We start from the raw sequence: 9749 nt of genomic DNA on the forward strand, positions 1-9749 counted from the left end.
TTCAGGGGGACAGAGTTTCAGCATTGGTAACTGGATAAAAGTCCCCAGGCTAGGTCTATGAAACTTCATGCCTCCTCTCTAACTAGGTTTTAACTTAACATCACTATGTTTGTGTACATGTGACATTTCTTTCCCCCAGAAAGTCCTGTACACCGTTATTGAGAGCTGCAGCGATTAAAAGGGAGGGATGATAGAATCACCTGGAAAGGGATAACAAAGCACAGAAAACAGAAATGGGAATTGGCCAAAACACAGCTTTTGAAATCACCAAGAATAGCAGTGGGCACAGGACAAGGAGTCAAAGACTTAGGAGAGAAGAATTTTGTTCTCCTGGTTCCTTGCCTCTCCCCCGACTAGAAAGTAAGCCCCGGGCTTCCCTGGTGGTGCAGTGGTTGAAAATCTGCCTGCTAATGCAGAGGACACGGGTTCGAGCCCTGTTCTGGGAGGATCCCACATGTCGCGGAGCAACTAGGCCCGTGAGCCACAACTACTGAGCCTGCGCGTCTGGAGCCTGTGCTCCGCAACAAGAGAGGCTGCGATAGTGAGAGGCCCGCGCACCGCGATGAAGAGTGGCCCCTGCTTGCCACAACTAGAGAAAGCCCTCGCACAGAAACGAAGACCCAACACAGCCAAAAATAAATTAATTAATTAATAAACTCCTACCTCCAACATCTTCTTTAAAAAAAAAAAAAGAAAGTAAGCCCCGTTTCAAGAACAGTCTTTGCTTGTTTTGTTCCTATATAACCAATACCTAGAGCAGAGCCTAGCAATACTTGGTACTTAATAAATATTTCATAAATGGGTGAACCAAGGAGTAAAATTAGCATAGAAAAAGCAGAATTTGAAGATTAGAAGATCAGTGTAGCTATGGACACAGAGACCTCTTCTACTAAAAATGTCAAGTTGCTAACATGCCATGCCCACTTATTCCTAAAGCAAATATTTATCAATTTGGGGAAAGCTCTGTTGCTGTATAAAACACAGTGACATTACACTCATATAACACCTTCTTGGCTAGCTCCCAAACTAGCAATGCAGCAACGCACAGATGCAAATGATTGCACTGAGAAAGATAAAAAGGTGCCAAACAACGACCTAAAAATATTTGTTTTATTTGGTTGGTTAGTCCTCACTGAACTGGAAACTTCTTACGACAACAGTAGTGTCTCATTCATCTTTGCTTCCTGGTGGTGCATGGTATCTGATTCAGAAAGCACACATTTGTTAATGTAATTGAACTAAATCCCAAGAAACTTTCTCAGTAAAGCAGACATCCTGCCAGATCAAATAAACACTGCTCTAATCTCTGCAACCAAAGGATGTTGTTACTTCATTAAATTAAATTTCCTGCAAAACAGGGAATGCTAGGCAATTCCTCCTCTAGCTGGAAAGAACCACAGTGTTGATACTGACTTGAGTTTTTAATGTTTTTCTCTCTATAATCCCATCACTTGAGGAATGCACTGCAAATCTGTCCTGTCTGACAGCTTGCTGCCACCCACAGCCTGTCAGCTCTCTCAGAAGATGGAGGCTCTGAGAGAGAAAGTGCATTCACACCTCTGTGATCCCATGAATTGGTTTAGAAAAGCACCATTTCTAACACTGCACAGCTTCCACACCACAAGGGAGCCCCATTCTCTTGTCCCTTGGGCTTCAGTCTGATTTGTGTTATCAATATGAACCAACTGATACGTGGAAAATGGTACACCAGGCAGTAGAAGCAGACATAAATATTTTAAATAAAACAGTAGCAGTGGGAGGTGAGGTAATATACAGATACATGGGGCTTTAAAGTGTTCTAATTCTTTCCTTTTAAAGATAAGTAAACCATTCCAAAGAGACAATGGACCAATCAGGATTACACAGATAAAAAGCGGTATGAATAAGAATGTAAATGAGAAGACATATATCCTATGTGTTGCAATAAAAGGATCGTTTCCACTAAGTTAATGGTTTTCACACTAGAACTTTGAAGAACTATTTCTGTCAAATGTGTAGACACTAGACACATGTAATTGAAACTGAGATTTAAATTAATTAAATATATTAAATTACAAATTCTATTCCTCAGTCATACTAGCCACATTTCAAGTGTCCAATGACCACATGTGGCTTGTGGCTGTATGTTGGACATAGGTTAAAGTAAAGGACACAGATCCAATATGGAGTCAGATTTGTTCTTCCCTGTTACACCATGGCCATCAAGATTCATCATCATCTCTACAATTATATTATTTAACAAATGTTGTATAAATGAAATCATGAAATATGTGTTTGTGATTGGCTTTTTTCACTCAGCTTAGTTTTCTTGAAGGCCACTCAAGTTGGGCGTATCAGTAGTTTGATCCCTTTTATCGCTGAGGAATATTCTGCCACAGTTTGTTAAATCATTCATCCATTGAAGAATATTAAAGTTTTCTGTTTTGGGAATTATAAATAAAGCTGCTATGAACTTTCATGTATAGGTGTAAAAAGCTTTCAGTTTTCTGGGATAAATGCCCAAGAGTACAATTCCTGGGTAATTTGTTATGATCATTTTTAGTTTTAAAATAAACTGTCAAATCCTTTTCCTGACTTACTGTACAATTTCACATTCAAACCAGCAATGTATGAGTCATTCAATTTTGACAAATCCTTACTAGCTTTTGGGGTTATCACTATTTTTTAATTTAGCCATTCCAATAGCTGTGTAGTGATATTATGATTTTAATTTCTATTTTTCTTAACGCTAGTGATGTTGAAGATCTTTCCATAGGCTTATTTGTCATCTGTGTATTCTCTTCAGTGAAATATCTGTTCATGTTTTTTGCTTGTTTTCTAGCTAAATTGTTTGTTTTATTAATACTGAGCTTTAAGAATTCTTCACACATTCTACATATAAGTCCTCTGTCAGATATAGGATTTGCAAATGTTTTCTCCCAGTCTATAATTTGCTTTTTTATCTTAGGGTTTTTTACAGAACAAAGTTTTAATTTTGACAGTTTCAATTTATCTATTTTTCCTTTTATGGATCATACTTTTGATGTCAAGTGTAAGACTCTTTGCCCCACATATTTTCTCTTATGCTTTCCTAAATGTCTTATGTTTTTAGTATTATGTTTTATATTTGCTCCATTGTCCATTTTGAGTTACTTTTGTATAAGGTGTCATATCAAGGTCAAGGTTTATTTTGCCTATAGTTGTCCAATTGCTCCAGCACCACCTGTTGAAATTAAGTTGCTCTGCCCCTTTGTCAAAATTAATTCTAGTTTCTCTGTTCTGTTACAGTGATTTATGTCTTTCTCTCCAACAGTACCACACTGCCTTGATTACTCTCCTCCATGCTGGGAAAAGTATTTCTTCTCACTTTATTTACAGGTACAAAGTTTATTAGAGACATAGCACAACAACAAGTGGGAGAGCACACAGAGAAACACTTTGTTTTGTTAAGACAGAGCAAGGCAGAGATACACACCCAGAGAGAAGACGGATTATAGCCCAGAGGCATATGGGACGGCCTTAGCATCACATATTACGGGGTGGTGTCTCCTCCTTTTTGGCCCCCAAGGAGGCTTTCTGCACGTGTGCAATGTTTCCCTTGCCCCAAGATGGGAAATGTATGACTTCTTGATCTTTTAACAGTGTTTAGCCCCTCTCTGTCCCTGCCATAAAAGTGTCCAATGTCTGGTTATTTATCCTATTTCTGTTGCTGTTTTTTATACCCAGGTGCAGATCTTGAAATATAGACAGGAGTCCAGCCATAAATATGTAATCCTGAGGGCTGTTTGTCTCTTGCTTCAGGAAATGTAAACAGGGGGCTGGTCGTGAATGTCCAGCATGGAACCCATCTTCTTCTCACCCCAGGAGGTGTGAACAGGAGGCCAGTTTTAAATGCCTAGCCTGGAGCCCATCTATCTCCTGCCTCATGGCCTCCATTGTTTGTGATAATGCATCACTCTTAATCTTACTGATGTTCCCATAAGTAACATATCATTTTCTTCTTTTTGTTTCAAAGTGTGTCGCTTTGTTACTGGCTTTCAAAACTTTTACTGTGTCATGGCTGCATGTGGATATCTTTGCATTTGTACTATTTGGATTTCACTGACCTTCTTAGATGTGCAGATTAATGTTTTCCATCAAATTTGGGAATATTCAACTCTTATTTCTTCATTTTTTTTCTTTTCTTCTGTTAATACCATTACACATATTTTGATGTCTTTAGTGATGTTCCATGTTCATCTTAGACTGTCCATTTGTCTTTATTTTCTTTTGTCTCATGCTTAGTATTGCATAATCATTATGAATCTACTTTCAGTGAATGTTTTTTTAGTTACTGTACTTTTCAACTCCAGAAATTCAGCTTTTTAAAAAAATTTCTCTCTTTATTGATATTCTGTCTTTGAAAGGACACTGTCACTATCTTTTCCTTTGATTTTTTTAAACCACAGTTTCCCTTAGCTCTTTGATCATATTTATAATGGCTACTTTGAACTCTTTGCCTGTTCAGTGCAACAGTTGGGGCCACTCAAAAACATTTTCAGTTGCTTGTTTGTCCCTCCCTTCGTATCACATTTTCATTTTTCTTTGTATGTACAATTTTTTGTTGTTTTTAAAAGCAAGGTATTTTAGGTAATATATTGTAGCAAATACATATACCCTCAACAGAACTTATTGTATTTTGCTTGTTTATTCATTTATGACTTTACTGAACTATTAAAGTGAAACTCACACAAGTTAAAGCCTTTGATACTACTACACAGAGGATGTAGCCTTTAGCATTTCCACAATCATCCTTGAATGACATTGGTTTCAGCAGGGCTCTCTTAGACTATTTCTTTGTCTAATCTCTGTGTTAATCTGTCTGTCTCCATTGTATCACACCAGGCTATTAGGTTCTACTAATTGCTGGCTGAATTCACTATTTTTCTTTTAAACATCTTTATTGGAGTATAATTGCTTTACAATGGTGTGTTAGTTTCTGCTTTATAACAAAGTGAATCAGTTATACATATACATATCTCTTCCCTCTTGCATCTCCCTCCCTCCCACCCTCCCTATCCCTAGATGGTCACAGGCACGAGCTGATCTCCCTGTGCTATGCGGCTGCTTCCCACTAGCTATTTTACGTTTGGTAGTGTATATGTGTCCATACCACTCTCTCACTTTGTCCCAGTTTACCCTTCCCCCTCCCTGCATCCTCTATTGTTTCAACAAACCCTGGGGGCAACTTGCTCAAAAGTCTTCTCAAATTACATTCAGGGTTTTTTGCAGAGGCAGTTTCTGATGTCCATCTTTGTGATTTGCTCTGAACCCAGGAGGGCTCTTCTTAGCTGTGCCTTTCTCTGATTCTCTCTAGTAAACTTATTGGCCTACAATTTACCTTGTAAACTTTTTTTTTTTTTAGGAGTCTGTTAAACAAAGAATTTCTTTATTAATACAAACTATTAATACATACCCACAAACTATAAAGTGCTAAGAAATTTAAATATCTAAGTTATAGCAAACTGCTGGCCATTCAACATCCAGGGTCAACAGAATGCTTGAGGGAGACTATTTTCCCATAGTCCCTTGTGTTATGTGTATTTCTTCTAGACTTGGACTATTAAACATAATTTGACAGTTTTTACAAGTTAAAAGAATACATAATAATAATAGATCTTATGAAAAAAAAAATCCTAGGAGGGTTTAAAGCAGTAAATATTTTAAAGAACAGAAATTGAGCCTAGACATTTTCTGAGAGAATTCAAAAAACACAATTTCTAAATAACATACTTCAGCATTTCAAGTATAATAAGTACATGTATTTATTTTTCTATTATAATTTTCTTTAAATAGTGTAACTTTTTAGGATGGTGGTACTTAGTCCAAATAATTATAACTAATATTAACAAAATTAGAAACTGAGCTAATAATGGAAGGAGAGGTTGAATATAGTTGGATAACATAGTGAAAAATTTATGCACAATACATGCGAATAAGATAAATCAAAGGCATATTATTTCATGTTGGATGTTGGGGTAAAAGCATAAATTCATCACACAGTTAAGAGATATTTAAATAAAGTTGTAGATATTTTCAGCAATGAATGGTATACTTCTGATTTGATGAATTAATCTCAAAACATAAATACAGATTATCCCCAAATACACTGATATTTTGGGGGGATACTATAGATGCAACATCTTTTATTTATTTCATATAAACATGCTTCTTGGGATAAGGCTAATATAAAATGGACAATCTGCCTCTATAAACAACTAAAATATAATGTATATTAATTTAGAGTTTAATTATATATGTAAGGGATTAATCTTTAACATAACATCATGTTTACATAACAAATTACATTTAATTTGAGATGGCAAATGTTTAAAAGACATCATCTATCCAAATGTTCATTATGTCTATTAAGTCTAATACTTTAGAGAATTAGAGGATATTAAATAGAAAACACCTGCCTGAATAGTGTTCCTTTCAGTTATCAGTTTAATAACATTCAAGGCATACATTTTTGCCAGAATGATTTGAGATTCTCAGGAAGTTAAACATATGCTCTATAGAGACCAAAAACTAGTTTGAGTCCAATTAAAATAGTAATCCAATCATCTCCCATATGTTTATTTACTGCCTAATATGTGCCTACCACATACAAGGCCTTTTTGGTTCCCTCTCCTTGCTCTCATTTGGTTGCATAATGTGGATGTGTCAGATAGGGTTACATAGATAATAAACAGAAAATAAATTATATAGCATGTTAGATATCAATTCAATTATGGAAATGAATATCAGCAAACGTGATAGCCATATTCTGGAAATTCTGGAAGTTTTAAATAGGGTATTCAGAAAAGCTCACTGGCAAGCAGCCATCTGAAGAATGTGAAGAGACAATTCGTATGAGTGTCTGGGGAATAAGTACTCCAGGTAGAAGGACCAGCAAGTGTCAGGAGTGGTCTTTCAAAGGAAAAGACAGTATGACTGGAGATGAATGGATGTGAAGAAAACTGCTCATGTGATGCTCAGGTGATCGGAAAGCTAATGGGATACTACATCATGTCATTTAATGTAGACAATTTAAGGAAGTCCCAGGATCTAAAAGAACAGGGAAGTACCATTTCCCACCCACTGCCCTGCTCACAAAGCTGGAGTCACTCCAAGAGTGGGGAGCAACTATTTCCAGTACCAAAATATCTGTGGCTCAGATATTCTGCAGATCATAAGAATAGGGGAAGGGGCTTCCCTGGTGGCGCAGTGGCTGAGAGTCCGCCTGCCGATGCAGGGGACACGGGTTTGTGCCCCGGTCCGGGAAGATCCCACATGCCGCGGAGCGGCTGGGCCCGTGAGCCATGGCCGCTGAGACTGTGCGTCCAGAGCCTGTGCTCCGCAACGGGAGAGGCCACAACAGTGAGAGGCCTGCGTACCACAAAAAAAAAAAAAAAAAAAAGAATAGGGGAAAGACAGATCATATGAACAGAGAGCAGCAGACCTATTCTCATAAAATTCTGACTTTATTTCCACAGTGTAAAGGAACTTAAACTAAAAGGCTTTTTAAAAATCAGTAGAGATTTTAGTGGTAACCAAATAAGAGGAAGCTGGTAGCCCCATATGGGTAACAAGCTACATCACAGGTCAGCTAATTTTTCAGAGATAACCAGGAAGAGATGCTAAAGAAAACCAGATCATAACAAACCCCTAAGGCAGGCCTCAAAACTATCCCTGAATAGGAAACTGAATTTAACAGGAGCAGACTGGAGCAATTTGTCTCCCAGGACATTGTTGAAAACAATAACAAATTCAGCCAGCAATTCATGGAGCCTAACAGCTCAGTGTGATGCCAATGGAGACAGACAGCTTAACAGAGACATCAGGCACAGAAACACTCAGAACTAACTCTGCTAAAACAACGTCACCACAGAGTCATTTTGCACGTGCTCAGTGTTGTGGCCTCTGAGGAGCAATGTCAGTCTTCACACTGTGGGCAATCTACATTTTACTACAATAGTCCAGCTAAGTAAGTAAACAATGTAACAGTAAACAAGGACAACAACAAGCCCAGGGAGGAAGACAGAATATCTAGAGTTGATATGTTATCGAAAATGTGTTGTCTTCGACAAAAGCTACAGCAAAACCACAGAACCGAGAAACTGTGTCTCATACAAAAGGAAAAAAGCAGACACCAGAAACTGCTCGGTAGATGGTCCAGTAATTGCATTTAATAGGCAAGTCTTCAAAGCAGCCACTATAAATACGGTCAAAGAAAGAATAGAAATGATTCTTGACGAGTAAAGGAAGTTATGATGACAATATTTTGTCAAATACAGAATATAAATTAAAAACTAGAATTGACTGAAAATAAAAATCCTGGAGTTGAGAATTATAATAAAAGAAAATAAAAATTTGCTAGAGTGGTTCAACATTAGATTTGAACTGATGGAAGAAAGACTCAACCAACTTGAAGACAAATGGATAAAGAATATGCCATTCAAAGAAAAGAGCTAAAGAGAATAAAACGATTGCATGAAGATTCAGAGAAGGATATGACACTAGTAATCATACCAATATATATAAAATGAGCATGGCAGAGGATGAGGGAAAATGTTATTTAAAATGATAATAGCTGAACACATGCAAATGTAATAAAAGCAATAATCTACACATCAAAGAAGTTCTATAATGACCAAGTTGTTTAAATAAAAAGAGATCTAAACCCAGGCATGTCATAGTAAAAATACTGAAAGACAAAAAATAGTCAATTTTGAAAGCAGCAAGAGAATAACATGTCACACACATGAGAATCTCATTAAGAATTACAGCAGATTTCTCATCAGGAAAAATGAAGGCTGGAAGTTAGTGGGATGACATGTTCAAATTGCTAAAAGAAAAAAAAAACTTTCTCTCAAGAATCTTATACCTGGCAAAACTTTCTTTCAAAAATAAAGGCGAAATAAAGACATTCTAAAATAAACAAAAATTGAGAGAAGTTCTTGATAGCAGACCTACCTACAAGAATGCTAAACAAATTTCTTGAGGCTGAAATCAAGTTACAACAGACAGTAATTTGGATCTACACACACACACACAAACACACACTCACACACATACAGAGCACCAGTATGGACAATTATGCAATTAAAAAAGATATTATAAATGCCTATATCTTCTCCTGTCTTCTTTTAACTGACATAAATTATTTATTGAGAAGTATATATGCACATGTGTTATATATACACATTATATATAATGTATTGTAGGATCTGTCACACATGCTTATGCAATATATTTGACACTAAAAGCACAAAGGAGGTGAATAGGAGCAAAGCTGTACTGGAATAAGGAAATGGTAACATGGTAACTCTGCTACACAGGAACCAACAAAGGGGACCAGAAAAAATATATAATTGTTCTTCCTTTTCTGTTTATTTGAAAGACATACATTTACATAAAGTAAATAACAAAAAGTAGTACAAAATGAGGGAAGAGTGATTAGAGCTTTATGGGAGTAACATTTCTGTATCTCACTAGAATTAAGTTAGTATAAATCTGAAGTTGTTTTAATAAGATGTACCTAGTAAGCCCTAAAGCAACAATTACAAAAACGATTTTCTAAAGAGTGAAAAGATCATTAAAGGAATTGAAATGTTACCCTAGAAAATAGTCACCCAATTCAAAAGTAAGCAGTAAAGAAGAATAGGGGAACAGAAAAGACATGAGACCTATTTAAAAAAAAAAAAAAGGAAGATGTAATTCCTATGATAGTAATAATACAGTTAAGG

This window comes from Grampus griseus (genome assembly GCF_964374135.1).
Source record: "Grampus griseus genome assembly, chromosome: 4".
Taxonomy (NCBI): Eukaryota; Metazoa; Chordata; class Mammalia; order Artiodactyla; family Delphinidae; genus Grampus; species Grampus griseus.